Below are 16,561 nucleotides of genomic sequence, written 5' to 3'. Positions count from 1 at the left end.
CAATAGACTGTGAGACCGGAGGTAGCATGAGACCCCAGTGGCCTACCCATGGGGCTCTTCTCCTATCTGCTCTCTTGTAAGAGGCTAGAAAGAAAGCAAATTATAGAATCAGAGGTCAGCCTTTCAAAATGCAGCTCCTGGGGCTGCAGTGCCCGCAGCCAGCAGCAGAACAAAGCAGAAAGAATAAAGCAGCTTCTTTGAATAAAGGTGTACGGTGGTGATTTGCGAATACCCTTGTCTCTGAAAGAGAAAATTATTTTCAGAAATGCAGAATCAGACAACTTATGTCAGGTCTAACCACGGGGCTTTAAATTTATATAACTTTTGTAAGTCTTGTTATAAAAATAACCATAGAAAGAGAGAAAGTCTTAAAGGGTTTTATAGATAAGAATTGAGGGATAGGATGAAGAATCAAAGTCAATTCACCTTTCTGAGAAGTATTTTTAAGATTATGTTTATATTAATGTATGTTTATAAATTAATATCTGTAGAGACTGCATAAATTGTGTATATATAAAATATTATAATGCTAGATGATGGGAGTGTGTGTGTATAACTGATTATCCTAAAAGGACAGAAAAATTTAAGTTGAAATTATGAAATTTCTGGGAGTTCAGTGTGGACTGTCTTAAGAATTAAAATCTTTCGGGACACCCAGACAGCTAGGAGGGGTTCAATGAAATTTACCCCTGGGACTCCATGACGTTGTCAGAGGAAGAATGATCTGAGAAAAAATCCTGGGAAAGGGAAAATACTTTTTTCAGCAGTGAGTGGGAGAATTACTAGATGTTGGACTCAGGGCCTTTACCCTAATTCTGCATCACCAGCACCTTTTCTTTCTTAATTTTGAGACAGGGTCCTATTAAGTTGCCTAGGCTGGGCTTGATCTTCCTGCTTCAGCCTCCCAGATTGTTGGGATGACAGGTGTGCACCACCACAATCAGCTATAAAAGACTATTTTTAAATATACCCAGATTGTTCTTCTTCCCTTAACAAAGGGCTGCCCCCAAAAACAAACGTACACCAGAGCCCAGCCTCGAGTATTATATAGCTAGCTGACCTGGGAGACAGGAGAATACCCAAGTCCAGGGGCCTCTGTGTTTCCGTCCTGTGGAAGGGGCAGAGGCTGCGGGCTTGAGAAGCCCCAGTGGAGGGCACAGTGCAGAGGCATGGACTCCTTGAAACATGGAGAGCAGATCAGAATCAAACAGGGTCCTTCTCCTTCCCTCCGATTTCACCCCCACATCGGGCAGTGATCAGTAAATGACAGAACCTGCACTGCATCTCTAGACCCTACTTATGAAGTCTCTATGGAAAGTCAGAAAACTGGGGAGCAAGGAAATTACAGAACATTCCAGCTCCAGAAGCCAGGAGCCACACCAGACCAGAGCCACACCTGCCTGGTGGACAGACAAGCAGGAAGCCTCAGCTGATGGCTCAATTCTCAGTGCCTTGAACTCAGGACATGTTGAATTTTCAATCCCAGGTACTGAGGCATGTTCACAGGCTGAACACACCAAAGCACGCATCACAATGAGATCCAGATGTGGCAAAGCTTTAGAACAGAAAATCACACTGATTAATAGGCCAAAGGTCCTAATGGAAAAACACAGACAACACATAAGAACAGACACGGGTACGTGAACTAATAGATGGAAATGCTGAGAATGAATCAGAAGTAAACATTCAAAACCAGAAACAGAGCCATGGCAAAGAATGCTATCAATGGGCTTATGAGTAAACTGGGTTTGTTCAGAGAAAGAATCGGAAACCTCGAAAATATGACCAGTAAAACTGACTTCCAAAGGTGAAGGAAAAGGAAAGACTTCTTCAGACACACAAAGGAACAAGAGCTTAAGGAACTTGTTAGCTGTAGACCTGGCTTAAAATAAATGTTCAAAGAATGTCTTCAGAGAGAAGGAAAATGATGTAGCTTGGACACTCGGATCACCATGGAAAAGAGAAGAACATTGGATAAATAATATCACTTCATTTTCTCACTTTCTACGAATTCAAATAACAGTTTGCTCAAAATAATAGTAAGGATGTGTTCTGAGGTCACAGTTTATGGACAAATAAAGCAAATGAGGACCGGAGTAAATGAGAGAATGGAGAAAAACTGAGGGTAGTCTGTTCTCAGGCACCAACACCATCCACGAAGCAAGGTATGGAGGCATGTTAAAAGTGTATATTCAAACCCCAGGGCAAACACAAACATTTAAAAGCAAGTGAGTCTGAAAGTAAACAATTTCCTCTCTCTTGGCACTTGGGGTAACAGATACAGGAATCTGTGCCTTGTCCAAAGCCTACAGTCTTGCGCAAGTCACAGTAAACTTTAATGTATGTAATCTAAAAAATAAACATTAAAGCAGATGTCAAAGGGTCTGCATATGGGGTGCTCGATGCCACGTGTACCAAGCCATGCAACAAGCAGGAGACATCACCTCCTGAAGGCAGGAGGAGGAGCTGACCCAGGCTAACGTGGAAAAGTCACCTTGTTTGTTTTGACTAAAGACAAAAGAACTTACCTTGTTGCAATTTTGCTTCTCCTGGTGATAATTCTTAAAATGTTGTTCACAGATAGTGACAATGAATAAAGAAGAAGTGTGGGAAGGTGCTTGATATCAAGTCTTCTTGTTGGAAGGGAAAGTTACAGGTAAGCAAGAGGAGAGGTTGAAATGAGAAGTGCTTGACAAGCCATGCTGGATCTGGGAGGAGGACAACAAAAAGCCAATTCGACCTTCCTGTGAGCTGCAAAACCGTGAGGGGCTCACGAGGAGAAAAGCCAGTTCACCCTTTCTGTGAGCCAACTGACGTGTGAGCTGAGAAGCAAAAAGACTCGGCACACACAGCAACTGGCTGGTTCAGAGGACAGGCTGAGTTGATAGCAACTCAGGCACAAAAACAACTAAATGCTTTGATTGACTTTGTAAGCCTCAGGCTGCTACGTAGTCTGAGCATCTATTTAGAGTATAACAATATGCAGTGTAGCAAATGTGGGGGATTTCCTTCTGTCTTGTTTTGAAATACAATATTGTTCTCACTGTTTTCTTTTGTTCTGATTTATTCTTTTGTTTTGTTTATTGTTTTATTCTATTTTGTTTTATTTCACTATGCCTGATGGTAGGGACAACAATTGTGAAAATAACAAGATATATTGTGGCAGTCATTATTGATTTCTTATTATCCTGTTTTGAAGTTCTGTACCACTTTCACTGTTTTGTTTTGATTGGCTTTATTCTTTTTTATTTTGTTAGGTTTTATTCCCTTTAAAATAAAAAAATTAAAAAATGATATGTGCTTAAGGCTGGATTAGAGTCAAGGCCATTACTATGAACTTTGTGTGTGTGTGTGTGTGTGTGTGTGTGTGTGTACTTGTAAACACTAGCTAGTACACCTGTATGTGTTATTCAACTTTACACACAAAGAACCTGCAGACCTGTATACCAATGAACACAATCAACATCTAGATTTTGATTTCTAAATATTTATCACTTATAAAAGGAACCAGGATTACATGAAGAAACTTTTGACTCTAGGACAGAATTGGAATTTTTCATATAAGAGAAACCATGGGGCATTAAATTTTCATGTCTGATTTATGTCACTTAACATTATGGTTTCAACACGCATCAATTTTCCTACAAGATTTGTCCCTCTTTATGTCAAAGTAGTCCTCCATTGTGTCTAAATACCACATTTGCTTTTCCATTCATCGGTTGGTGGGATTCTCTGAGATTTAGTGGTGCAGCTAGCTGTAAGCATGAGTTTGCATGGATCACTGGAAGACATGCCTTTAACTCTTTTGGGAAGGTGAAGGGGAATGGCTAAGTCAAATGAAATTTCTAGTTTCATTCTCCACAAGAAAAGTAAACACTATGTATTACAAACATAAACTAATCAAAAAAATTTTTAAACTAATAAAGTTCGATGTCAGCAGGTGTCTGAAACACCTGTGAAAAGCACATAGAAGCACTTACAGAATTTTAAAATTCATTTTTGCTCTTCTTCTCAACTTTGCACTTCAGATAAAGCCTGGTAAACATGTGATGGGGTGAAGTGTGTCTTGTTTCTTAGCTGCAGTACAATTTCACAGAATGTGAAAATGAGCAGCAGAAACGAATGGTTAAATCCTCACGTCTGCCCCCCTACTGCCAGCACAAGATTGCTCCCCACAGTCCCTTTTCTGTTGCTTTGTCAATTTTGAAATGGCTCAGGCGAGCCGGTTTCCATCTCCTCCCTCAGGAGACTTTTCGATGGTTTAATGGCCTTCGTTGCTGAAATGACTTTAATGATCCTTTGCTTCATTTTCTTCTGTTTTTCCCAGTTCCACCTCCTTGGTAGTGCAGCTCAGACTCCCCAATACTTAGAGGGAATTATCATCTGCTCCTCATGGAAGGCTGTATTTGAGTTCATTCCGTCTCTCCCTGAGACCCCACACTCATTCCTCCTCCCTGACTTTCTTTACAGATGATTTGCAATCAGTTAGACCAGAGCGATGTCAGGAAAGCATAACTTAATTACCAGAGTAGCTTTGATGCCCAGACTTTACACCTTACATTTGGTATATTCTTGAATTTAAAAACTCGTTTATAATCATTTTAGCAGCAATTTAGCTCTCACAATGTGCTAAACATTGCTCAAAGTACAACTGAAGTCTGCTTTTCCCTGAATTGAGAGCCAAAATTTAAAACATCCCAGGATAACAGACAAGAATAGGGAACCACAACCAGACAACAGATTGGTTTGATTTCAGATCAATCCATTGTTCAATCATGCAGGTACGTCTATGTTTTTCTATGATTATAACGCAAGAGTCCGAGACTTACTATAAACAAACCTTGTGCAGGTCAGGGTTAGAAATTTAAAGCTCATGTACTGATCCTTAAAGTTTACCTTTTGATATTAGAAACTTAAGTAGGATATATATATTCTTTGTACCAGGGAAACTAGGGTCTTTCCCCTTAGCCCTTTGGAAATGAGTGTAAGATCACAGGATTCTATGGAAGAGCATTTACCCTGGGAAGCTTAAGTCCGTGAGTTCCTCAGTTTCATGTCCTGCTCTGCTGAAGGTGATTGGCAATGTTCTCAGGTTTGCAGACCACAACTGGCAAAGGAATGGGGTTTCTCTACAAGCATGTCTTGTCAGTTACCAAAGACCAGCTCAGAAAAACTCAGGGCCTACCTCTCTATTCTACACGTTTACTGTCCTCACTAGTTACAATTTTGTGCTTTTTTTCCTCATGGAAGATTACAAAAAGCTTTGGGTCTTTCACTCTGAATCCGTATTTCCTGAGCTGATCACAAAGTTTCCCCAAAGCATAGTGCCAGCTTTGTTTTTTTTTTTTTTTTTTTTTTGTCTTTTTCATTTTTATCGGTACCGGGGATCGAACTCACGACCGCCTGCTTGCAAGGCAGGTGCTTATGCCGCTGAGCTAAATCCCCAGCCCCTACATAGTGCCAGCTTTGGAGGAAGATGGAGGTTCCAGTTGTCAACTGTAGATGAAAAGAGGTGACCCGCTCTACTCTAGTGCCTCTGCTAAGTGGCTAAATGCAGAATCCCCAAAAATGTACCAAGGAAAGCAACACATGTTCTCTATTCATTCTGGGCTGAATAGTCCTTTTATTCCCTAAATTGTTATAAATTCTGATGTTATGCTATTTTAATTTTAAAAAATCAAAGCCTAAGTGATCTTCCTGGATCAATACTTCCTGAGCCGCACATCCACTTTTTGTTATTGACACACAGGACTCACCATTCATGGGTGGAATTCGGATTCTATGGAACAAACACTGGGAAATATTTTACCATCACATACCAAGTAAACCCAGCCGAGTACACTTTGCTCAGTAGAATTTAAAGCACGTGTTTAATTTTTGATTATTGGTCCTATAAAGAGGTTAAATACCTGATAAATATGTGCATGAAGCTTCTATATGCACGAGTCTCTTTTCTTTGTTTACTAAGCCGCACACCAATGACAGAGACAAAGGGAGGCAGGATTAAGGTCTGTGTCCTTCCAGAACGATTCCATGGGTTTACCCTCAGGCTCAGCCTGGCCTGGAATCTCCTGTCCTTGAGTTGTACTTTCCTACCCAGTATGCACTGGTCAGTCATTCTGCACCCCACCAGGCAATCAATCATGCAACATTACCATCTGCCTTGGGCCTTACCAGAAGTTTCTTGCAGCGCCATCTGGGCTGATGTTACTTCTCCAGATGTGCTTCTTAAGTCTTGCATCAGCAACAGGTTTTCGTGTGAGGACAGCATGCAATCCCTAGGCAACTCCACATGCCACGGAACCACTCACGATTGAGGGAAGGCTTGGATACAAAAACCTTCTCCGGACCCTCTCCTTCCAGAAATGCTCTTTGCTAAAGACCAGTGAGAAAAGAAATAAGCTGTCCTGGAGCATAATGGGACCACAAGGTGTGGGCTAAAGCCAGTGGATCCAAATACTGTCTGCGTGACTTCTTCCAACAGTTCAGGGATACGGGAAGACAGACACATTTTTACTTAGTGCTTGTCTACTTCTCTCAATTTTTTGGAAAAATAGAATTGAAATATCTGACCATAATCATTCGTTAGCCTTTGCCTTGCAATTTCTTCCACTTCTCTACATGTTTTTGAATCATTCTCATTGTAGGAAGGTCAATGACTTTTAAGATTTTTATGCTCTGTTGGGACTTAGGCGGCTGCACAAGAAGGCAATTTGCTCGCCCTCTTGGTAAGCGCCCCTGGTGCTGGGTGGGAGGAGAACCAGTGAGCCGTTCCTGAGAGCCTACCTCAAACATCTCCCCAACACACACACCTGTCAGCAACTGGGGACAGAGTTCTGAGCATCTCTTGGGAAGATGACCAATATAGCAAATAAGGGGGATTTCCTTCTATGTTCTGTTTGAAGGCAAAGGTTATTTTCACTGTTATGTTTTGTAATGATTGTTTTGTTTTATTCAATATTCTCCTTCAATTGGTTTTACAATGTTCTGTTATTGGCTTGATTTCGCTATACCTAATTGACTGGACAACTATTGTGAAGATAACGAGATATATTATAGTACCTATTACTACTATCCCAGTATCCTGCTTTGAAGTTCTGTACCAATGTCACTGCATTGTCTCGACTGGCTTTGTTCTGTCTTGTTCTGTTGTATTTTTACTACATTCTAAATAAAATTTTTTTAAAAAAAGATTGTTATGCTCTCTTGATGGATGAACCTTTATTGTTATGGAACTATCTTCTTTACCCTTCATAATATGTATTCTGTTCTGAAATAGAATTTGAGGGACCACAGACACATTCAAGTTTTCTTTTACAGCTGCTCCTGACCTTGTCATTTGGCTCTGTCCTTGTTTTCCAAGTACACTATGATGATCTAATCTGAGAGTCCCTGCCTGTTAACTGACTGTGTATACCATTTAAACTTAATAGAACCTTTGCTACATTTGTGTTAAAGCATAATGTTGGTATTTATCTTTTCTATTTGTGCCCTCTTTGGTCTTTCTTTTAAATTAGTTGCATTTTTTATTACTTCCTTCAATCTGTGGTTTTTTTCCCAACAGTGGCTAAACCCGTGGTCACCTTCTACATTTTTTTTTGTTTGCTTGTTTTTGTTTTTAAACTTTTGTGAGACAGGATCTCGCTATGCAGTTTAGGCTAGACTTCAGTTCACTTTGTAACCCAGGCTGGTCTCAAACTCACCACGATCATCCTGCTTCAGCTTCCCAAGTGCTGGGATTACAGGTGTGCACCACAACCCCCGGCTATGATCTGCGTTTTAGACTGTAACTTTTAGTATAGTTATTTAAAGACTTTAAATTTATATCTTTTACATATCAGAATCTACCTTTAAGTAATTTATATCACTTCAAGTATACAATGCAAACCATACAAATATATGTCTATTCCTTCTGAACCAGTTTTGATTGTTGAACGTATGATATTCATGTGTTTCATAAACCTTGAATTTATTACAGTCAAAAGTCTTCCAAATATATTTTCAAAAGTAAAAAAATATCATTTTATTTTCCCCAATGTGATTACAATTTCTAGTGTTCTTCCCTCCTATGGATAGTTCTGTATTTCTCCGAGCAGTATTCTCTCTGCCTAGAGAAGAAAGAGAAAATATTTTTACCTTATCTAAAATGCCACGGTGGCAGGTTTTTCTGGCATCTTCACAATGCAATTTTACTCTTTTCCTGTATTTGTTCTGATAAAAGAAATTCTGGTGGCATCCCTGTCTTGTGCTTCTCTGTCCCTCCACTCCATTCTGTTTCTAACATTTTCTCTGTCTCTAGTTCTGGGAAGTTTAATTACATCGTACTTTGGTGTGGCTTTCTTTTTGTATCTTATATTAGTCCTTCACTAAACTTCTTGTATATAATGACTTAGGCTTACATCACAGAACCATTGAAAATAAGTCAAGCTTTAGTATTTGAAATACTCTCCCATGTCACTTCTACCTGTGAAAAACTTAATTCTGCATGTTAGGTCCCTTGAAGTTGTCCTTCAGCCACTGACACTTCATTTTTGCATCTTTTAAATGGAAAGATGCATCTTTGAGACCGTAATGTTAAGTGAAAGAAATCAGACATGAAAGCTCTGATATTGCATCATTTCTCTTCTCTGAGAAACTCAAAGTATATATAAATGAAAGAGAAAATAAAAGATAATAGGAGACTGAGAAGTAGACCTTTTGAAAAAGGGGAGGGGATGAAAAGATGTAAGGAATAAGAGAGGGAAGGGAAAAATAAAAAAAGAATTAAGTCATTACACACATGTACAAACTCCTCATGAGGAATGTAATCATGATATACTGTGAACATGCACTAACAAAAAACTGATTAAAACAATTTTTCTTTGTTTTATTTCCTTTCCTCTGTTTCCATGTTATCAAGATCACTAATCTTTCCCCCTGCTAAACAATCCTGTGTCTTTTTCATCCTACACATCGTAGCTTTCATTTAAAGTCAGATTTCAGATTTTTTCACGTATTTTATGCCATTACAAAAGCACATCCTGGATGTTATAACTATGAAGTATCTTCCTTTTCCCATTCTAACAGCTGAGTTAATTCTGATTGGTTCTGAGTTATTGATTTATCTTATAAATTGCAGTTTCCTGCTCCTTTGCCTGCCTGGTAATTTTCAGTTTGATGCTAAACATCATCACTTGAATTCTTCAGTTATTAGATACATTTCACTTCCTATATGTTTGAGGGAGTTTTGCGGGGGGGGGGGGGGCTGTTTTTCTTTTTCAAGGAGGAAAGGTTTGTTTTGGTTCACAGTTTGGAGAGGTTTCAGTCCATAGTCAGCAGGCAGCAAGGCAGGGCCATTGGAGAGCTGTGTGGCAGAGGCCGCCTGCTCATACCATGGCTGTGGGAAGCAGCCAGGCTTGCTCCTTCTTTCCCTTTTTACTTATTATTTATTTTTTGTACATGTGCACTTTTTACTACTAATCCCTGTTCATCAAAAAGAACAGTTGGTGTTTTCATTGTCTGATTGTTTGATCATATTTTTCATGCCTCAATCTTGTAAAAAAAAAATTTCTGGGCTGCACAGAAGTTATTTGGAAACAGCTAAACATTTTGGAGTCTTTGTTTTAGCATTTGCTAAGAGTAAAAAGAGTAGTATGTAGTCTTGAGATCATTTCTCCCAATGCAGAGACAAAACCGTACTGAGTGCTACACCCGGCAGCCCCGACTTATGGAGCTTCCCCATAGCCAGCGTGGGAACAGCCCGCCGACTACGAGGCTCAAGTTCCACTTGGTCTCTTGTAGCACTGGTATTGCATGCAGTGTACTACAGTAGTGCAGCTCAGCACACGACACGGAGCAGTGTTGACGACTTACTGTGTACAGAAGCTCAGTCTCCAATCCAGGGACCTGCTCTCTGCTCATGCGCAGTTTGGGGGAGGCTTCTCACACAAAAGCTGCGGGCCTTGGTGAAGGAGCCCACGTTCCCTCCTCACCTTCTCCCATCTCTGTATTTCACATCAGTAGTTCCACAGCTTCGCAGCCAACCCTTCCTTGTTGATTGCCAGTGGCACTCTTGGTGAGTCCCTGTGGAGTGACTGTGGGGAAATTAAATGTTTTCATGCTGAGCACAATCTTTCAAAGAAAGTTGTTGCCTGAGAAAAATTTTCTCCAAAGGTTGTACTTAGTAATTTGTTTCCTGTTAATAACTCCACACACATGGATCTCACAGCAGCTGGTGATTATTTGGCACGAAACCCTCTAGATTTATTTTCAATCTAGAAAAAAAGTGCACTGGTATCTGCTTCCTGCTTAGGTATTTCTTTGGGAGGCCACGAATAGCTCCACGAAAATGACCGACGTTCTCAACAGCAAAGCCTCCAGCTTCACTTCCAGGAGAAAAAAAATTTTTTTCTATTCAACTGAATTTCTTCAAGTAGTTCAATACTAAACCATTTATGGCCTCAGTTCAGCTCAGTGAGGCATACACAGCTACCATAGGCATTTGCTTTCAGGAAAAGCTTTTTTTTTTACCTTCACACCACCCTCAGAAAAGGAATCACAGCTCTGTTAAAGCAGGGCTCAGTGGGTTAACGTGGCAACTTCAACTTTAGCAGCCAGAGCCCTGGGTGTACAGGAGACAGATGCCCAAACATTATTTGTTGTGATTTATTAAGCAAACCAAAACATATTTTAAATAAACATTATTATCTCTTGTCAAATATCAAACGTGGACTCAGACTGCTCTAGATATGACATAATTACTTCTTCTCTGAATACAGCTCCATTATTGGTACAATCTATGGAGGACAGTCTGAGTTTGTCATGTGTTCTATCACATTTGAATACACCCAGATCTCCTGCCTGCATATCTTCCTCTAAGGCACCTTTAACAATTTATTCCATCTACCATACCTTCAAATTGGGATTTCCTAGGATAGCTCAGTCCTCCCTTTATTTTCTTGATCTAAAGCCATTAGCATTCTTGGGTTGTTGTTGTATTTTTTTTTTCAGGGTACATCAAATTACTAACAAATACTCAGAGATTGTTCCCAGACAAAAACTTTAATCCCAAATGCAGTATGTTCACTCTTCCCACTATTTGTAGAATGGTTTCCACTTTTGCTTCATTTATCAAAGTTTTGTGTTCTTTCCAGGACCATCTCAAATCCTATATTCTCTGTGAATCATTCACCAACCAGTATAGCAAAAGCAAACACTGCTACTAGGGATGTCATTTGCATTATGTACTTTGGCCAAAGGCGTAATAAGTTGGAGGGAAGTGCTCAGCACTTGGGATGGGAAGACTTAAGTTAGATTCCTAAATATGGCTACTGAACAGTCATGTAGCCCCTCAGAAAAGCCCCCTAAAACATCTTTATATTGCCTCCATCATCAGTCCCAAGGTGACAGTCACACTGTTTGATCCATGTCCCTCATGAGACTCTTAACGAGCCAATAATCGTGGTTTGCAAAGGGCTGTACAACACTTTCATTTCTTATATGCCCAATCCAAGGACTATTTATATTTAGAAGTATCTATTTGCCAATGCAAGTGTTCCTGGAATTTGACAATAATGAGGATCTTTGTATCCTCCGCAGCACTGAATCCTACAAGGATTCTTTGATTCAAAGTTGAACAAAATTGGTGAGCACTGAATGATGAACTTGTTGAGCCAGGGCTCCTGTCCACGATGTGTGGGGTTGTCCCACCTTGATAGCCAGGGCATGGAAGCAGCAGACAAAAATCCACATGGGCATCTGTGCATTGGTGACAGGGACTGGGCACTTTCCAGAGCAAGTAACCTCAACTTCTGTTCTCAAGAGTGAGTGTAGCCTTCAACTTGACAAAACAGACAACAAAGAAGGGCGCATTAGGAATCGAGCTAGAAATCATATGTGGGAAGCCTGAGGATGCCCTGGGCTGATGTCAAGGACTTGCTGAGATGTTCGTCCTGGCCCGAGAGGGTCTTTATTACACAAAGCTCATGAAGGACTGACCAGCAGGGAAGCCCAGGAAGCAAGATCTTGGGACCAGCTTAGGTGTCCTAATATCTTATCTTCCCTTCCTGGACCATTAGCTTGGGCTGCCACCAGTAGATAAGTCCAACTTCCCAGTCAACACTGGATTTCCCACCCTTGCCCTTGATGTGACCTTCAGATTCCTGCCGCTTGAGCTCTTTACCATCTCCTTTCTGCTATGATTGTACATTTCATGTCTTCTTTTCTTAGTAAACCTCATATATTCACACGTCATAAAACCCTACCCAGACCCATGATGACTAGAAAGAGGCACATTCTGGGAGCCTGTGAAGTCTCAGTTTGAAGTTGGCCATTCTCTTCTGGAAGGGTCCAGACACCCAATATTTTAGCCTTTGCAAACCACATGTGGTTTTTGCCGTGTATTCTTCTTCCTTGTTTGACCCCATTTGTTTTTTAACAACTACTTCAAAAATACTTGGCCACTCCTACTACAAGGGCCATAGGCTACATTTTTCCCCCTGACACAGGTGGGGATTTCTGGTTTCCTTAAGACAAAGATACAAACACCTTTCCATGGAGCAGTTGGCACAATTTGAAGAATAACATCAGGTGATCAAATTTGACAATGCTTAATGTGAGTTGTCTTATAATACCGGCAGGAGGTAGAGTTTTCCTGTAGATACATGGAAATAATGTTCCAGGAGGTAGTGGCTGTGACACAGAATGTGACACTGTGAAAGATGGATGGTGAGGAAGCAAAAAGAGTAGAAGAATGAGCCTGAAGACGAGCAGAAGGCTGAGAAGTTCCAAGGACCGAGTCTTAAGACGCTGCCTAATTGCATACCAACATACAGCTCAACATGGCTCAACACACAGCTAAGACTGGGAGCAGCCTATGCACCCATCAGCAAATGAATGGATACAGAAAATGAGATATATACACACCGAAAAATACTACACAACCATCCAGAGATATGAATTTGAGTCATTTATAGGAGAATGGATTGAGATTGTAATGCTAAGGGAAATGAATCAAACACAGAGGGTAAAATATGGCATGGTTTCTCTGATATGAAGAAACTAAAATATAAATAATTTAAAGAGTAAAATAAAGCTAGATGATAGGAAACAAGGGGATAGACCATGGAGAGATGGAAGTGGGATGTGGGGAGTGTGGGATGCAGGAGGTAAGGCATAGGGAGTAAACAGGATCAAGAGTCATCGTCTACATGGACCAGTTTCCCACCATGAACATAGTTATGATGTATCATTTACTAGTTAAAGAGAGAATGTTGTAGCCAGTGTTTGCAAGGGAATAGATTTAATACAATACACATAATGTATAGGTTTACTTTATGATATCCACACAAAAAGTCAAATACAGAAGAGTACAAGCACTCTGTCCATGCACTACAGACTCAAGAACCCAGCTGAGAGCCTGGATCCCACGGCAGCATCCTTCACAAGTCCAGTTGGAGACCTAGAGCCCACGACAAGTCTCTACCAAGGACCTGCACAGGAAAGGTCCAAAGGTCAGTAGTAGAAGCTAGAAAATCTGCACCATCAGGATGAAGGATCTGTGCCAGCAGGCTGAGGGATCTGCACTGGAGCCAGGAAGTGATGCTCAAAGTAAGGACCAGGGCTCCCCCGAAAAGGACCAGAGCCATCCTCAGCAACAGCAAGGACCTAAGCTCCTCTGATGATGAGAACAGCAGAGTTCCTATCAGGAAAGCCAATGAGACAAGCTTCTCCAGGAGAATCAAAAACACATCTTACCTCCAGTTCTCTTTGTGTGCTGCTGGCAACCATCCTCGGGGGACCCTCCACACCCAGCACCTGACTCAGGGTGTAGTTAATCCACCACAGAGAAGAAACTGCACAATTTAGTGGATGGATGGAGGATGAGATGCTTACAGTGAAAAAGAGAAACAGTGGGCAGGGGCTGGAGAAGATCAGGCAGGTTGTATAACAAAAGCCAAAGATTCCTTTTATGTGGTAATTTCTTCTGAAACTGTGATTCAACCTGGATAGCAGCCTTCTGAAAGTTCTGGCTGGAGAGTCTTCCAAATCTTTCTCTTTATTTGATTTTATTTATTTATTTTCTCTTTTTTGAGACAAGGTCTTGCTGTGTAGTTCAGGCCAGTCCTGAGTTTACTATGTAGCCCAAGTTGGCCTCATACTCATAGCTATCCTCCTGCCTCAGCCTCCCAAGTGCTGAAATCACAGGCATGCACCACCATACCCAGCCGAGTCTTTCTTGTACCTGCCTATGTTACAGTTTGAGAAGACAATTCAGTGCATCTTTATTAACCCCAGCGCATATGCTTGTACTCTTTGGTTAAAATGATGCACATGTTTTTTGTTTTTTTGTTTTTTTTGTTTTTTTTTTTTTTTTTTGGTTAAGCAACTTCTCCTCAAAATCAGCTAGAACATTTTGAAGGTCAAATATCACCCAGCTGCTTGTTGTTCCTGTGCAAAATGTGTCAGTCTCTCCTAGGTTCAAATTGTACATGTGCTTTTCTAATATATTTACCAGTATTTTTGTCTCTCTTTTATCTGTTTGGTGCTGGGGATTGAACTCATGACCTCACGCTTTCCAGGCAGGCACTTATGCCCCTGAGCTAAATCCTCAGGCCTATTTGTTTTCTTTTATTGGGTTTTTGCTGTTGCCATAGAGCTGGTAAAATTGCACAGTGTTGTGTACAAGTAAGCTTCTTTCTTTTTAGTGATGCATAATCACAGCATTTGATAGCTTATTAATGAGGCAGGAAGGGGTACAGTTTTGAATTAATGCAACATTGTGATGCAACACTAGCGCATGTAACGTACTTTACATGACAATGCAAAGTCCAGATCCTATTTGCACATGGCTCAGGTTGTCTGTGGAAAGGCAGTTCCTACTTTTTCCTCTTCAAGGTAACTGACAGCTCTGGCTTTTCACATCAGTGTAAGACACAACTTCATTTCATCAACTGTTATTTGAGCCAGAAAGTCTCAACTGCTGCATCCATCAACACAACAGGAAAACATTTGCGATTTCCAAACCTGGTAAAAGATGTAAATTCACAGAGTCACTCAGACAGGGAAAATGCAAGGCAAACGACGGTTAATAAAACTGTGCACACTTTGTCAAATGGTCTGAAAGCCAAATGCAAAAAGAACTTAAAAACACAATGGAAAACATGACCTGATCATTCAAGGGAGCACCCATAAGATTATTCCGGCAGCTGGAAACCAAGAGATGATAGAATTACATCTTGACCATGCAGAGAAATTTAAAGACCCTTAAAATATTATCCTATCCCCGAAAAAGATAAGCTCCAGCAAACAATAGCAAAGTAAAAATCAGAAATAAAGTCACTCAGATAAACATGCTGAGAAAATTTGTTGTCCATCCAGTAATATTGCAAAATTTAACAAAGGGAATTCTCTCAGATCAAGGAAAAGGATTCAGAGATGTAGCCCGAAACTACAGAAAGCGAGGGTGAGCTACCAGAAAAGAAGACTTGAGGTTCGCTGTCTGGTATTCCTTTATAGTTTTGTCTCATTCATTTTTTCTAATACAAATTCATGACTTTAGGTAAATCATTATGGGTGAGAAGATGTCTTTTAAAACCAGAAAACAATAGTAGTTTCAATGCTTTAATGGCAAATAATTACCCAGGAAACATAGTTCAAATTAGTGTGGGCCTAAGTTCCATGACTGTGTCACTGAGAAGCGCAGGACAAGAGCAGGAGTAATGACCACACCTAGCCACCCCTACGCCAGCCACGGCCACCGAGCCCCTGCATGGTTTATTACCGAATTTGTCATATCAAGTCTGTGCCCTGCGCTTGTACATTTTGTTTGAGAATTAGGCTGTGCTTGGTTTCCATGCAATTTTCAAAATTAAGAAATGGTCAACCCAGTGAGCTCCTCCACCTCGGCCCCTGACATTGAAGTAAGCAAGGTGAGGCTTTTGTTTTGGAAGCGGAGAGAGCTGTGGGCAGTGGAAGCTCCGCTGTATTCCACAAAGCAGGTTTCCTAAAGGACTGGGCTATGGGACTCGCTGAGATCTGTAAGGAATCTTTGCATATGACAGTGTGTATGGACAGAATAGGATGGTACAGCAGGAGAACGCTGCCAGCAGGCGCACCTGAGAGGTGGGCAGAAGACAGAGGTGTTTGTTTGCCTTATTATCTCCCTGCGAAAACAATCTCAAGATTCATTTTGTTTTCAAGTGGTATGATGTTGTGTGAGGATATTGAATTTTCCTCTAAACAAACAAACAAAACAAAAGGAACAGAAGGTAAATGCCATAAATATAGTCTGATAAATATAAGCTGGCGAAGCCTGAAGTAAGCAGCCGGTCCTGTTGCCGGGGTCACCCTGCCTCCCTCAGCCTGGGGCTGCTACAGAGGCTACCTGGGGGCCTTTTGATATCCTGGGGCACAACCCTGCTGCAGGCACCATCTCATAAGCAGGGAGGGCTGGACCTGGGGATGAGTGTTTCCCCAGACCCCACGTCCCATCGGGGTGGATCAAATGCTGCTGTGCTATCTTGTGACCCAAGAAGACTTGTCTGTATAACTGGTGCTGGCTCTCTCTCTCTCTCTCTCTCTC

The sequence above is a fragment of the Cavia porcellus genome, unplaced genomic scaffold, assembly GCF_034190915.1.
Source record: "Cavia porcellus strain 051 isolate PalLab524CR breed Dunkin Hartley unplaced genomic scaffold, mCavPor4.1 scaffold_8, whole genome shotgun sequence".
Classification (NCBI taxonomy): Eukaryota; Metazoa; Chordata; class Mammalia; order Rodentia; family Caviidae; genus Cavia; species Cavia porcellus.
Note: the sequence above shows the minus strand (reverse complement) of the source record.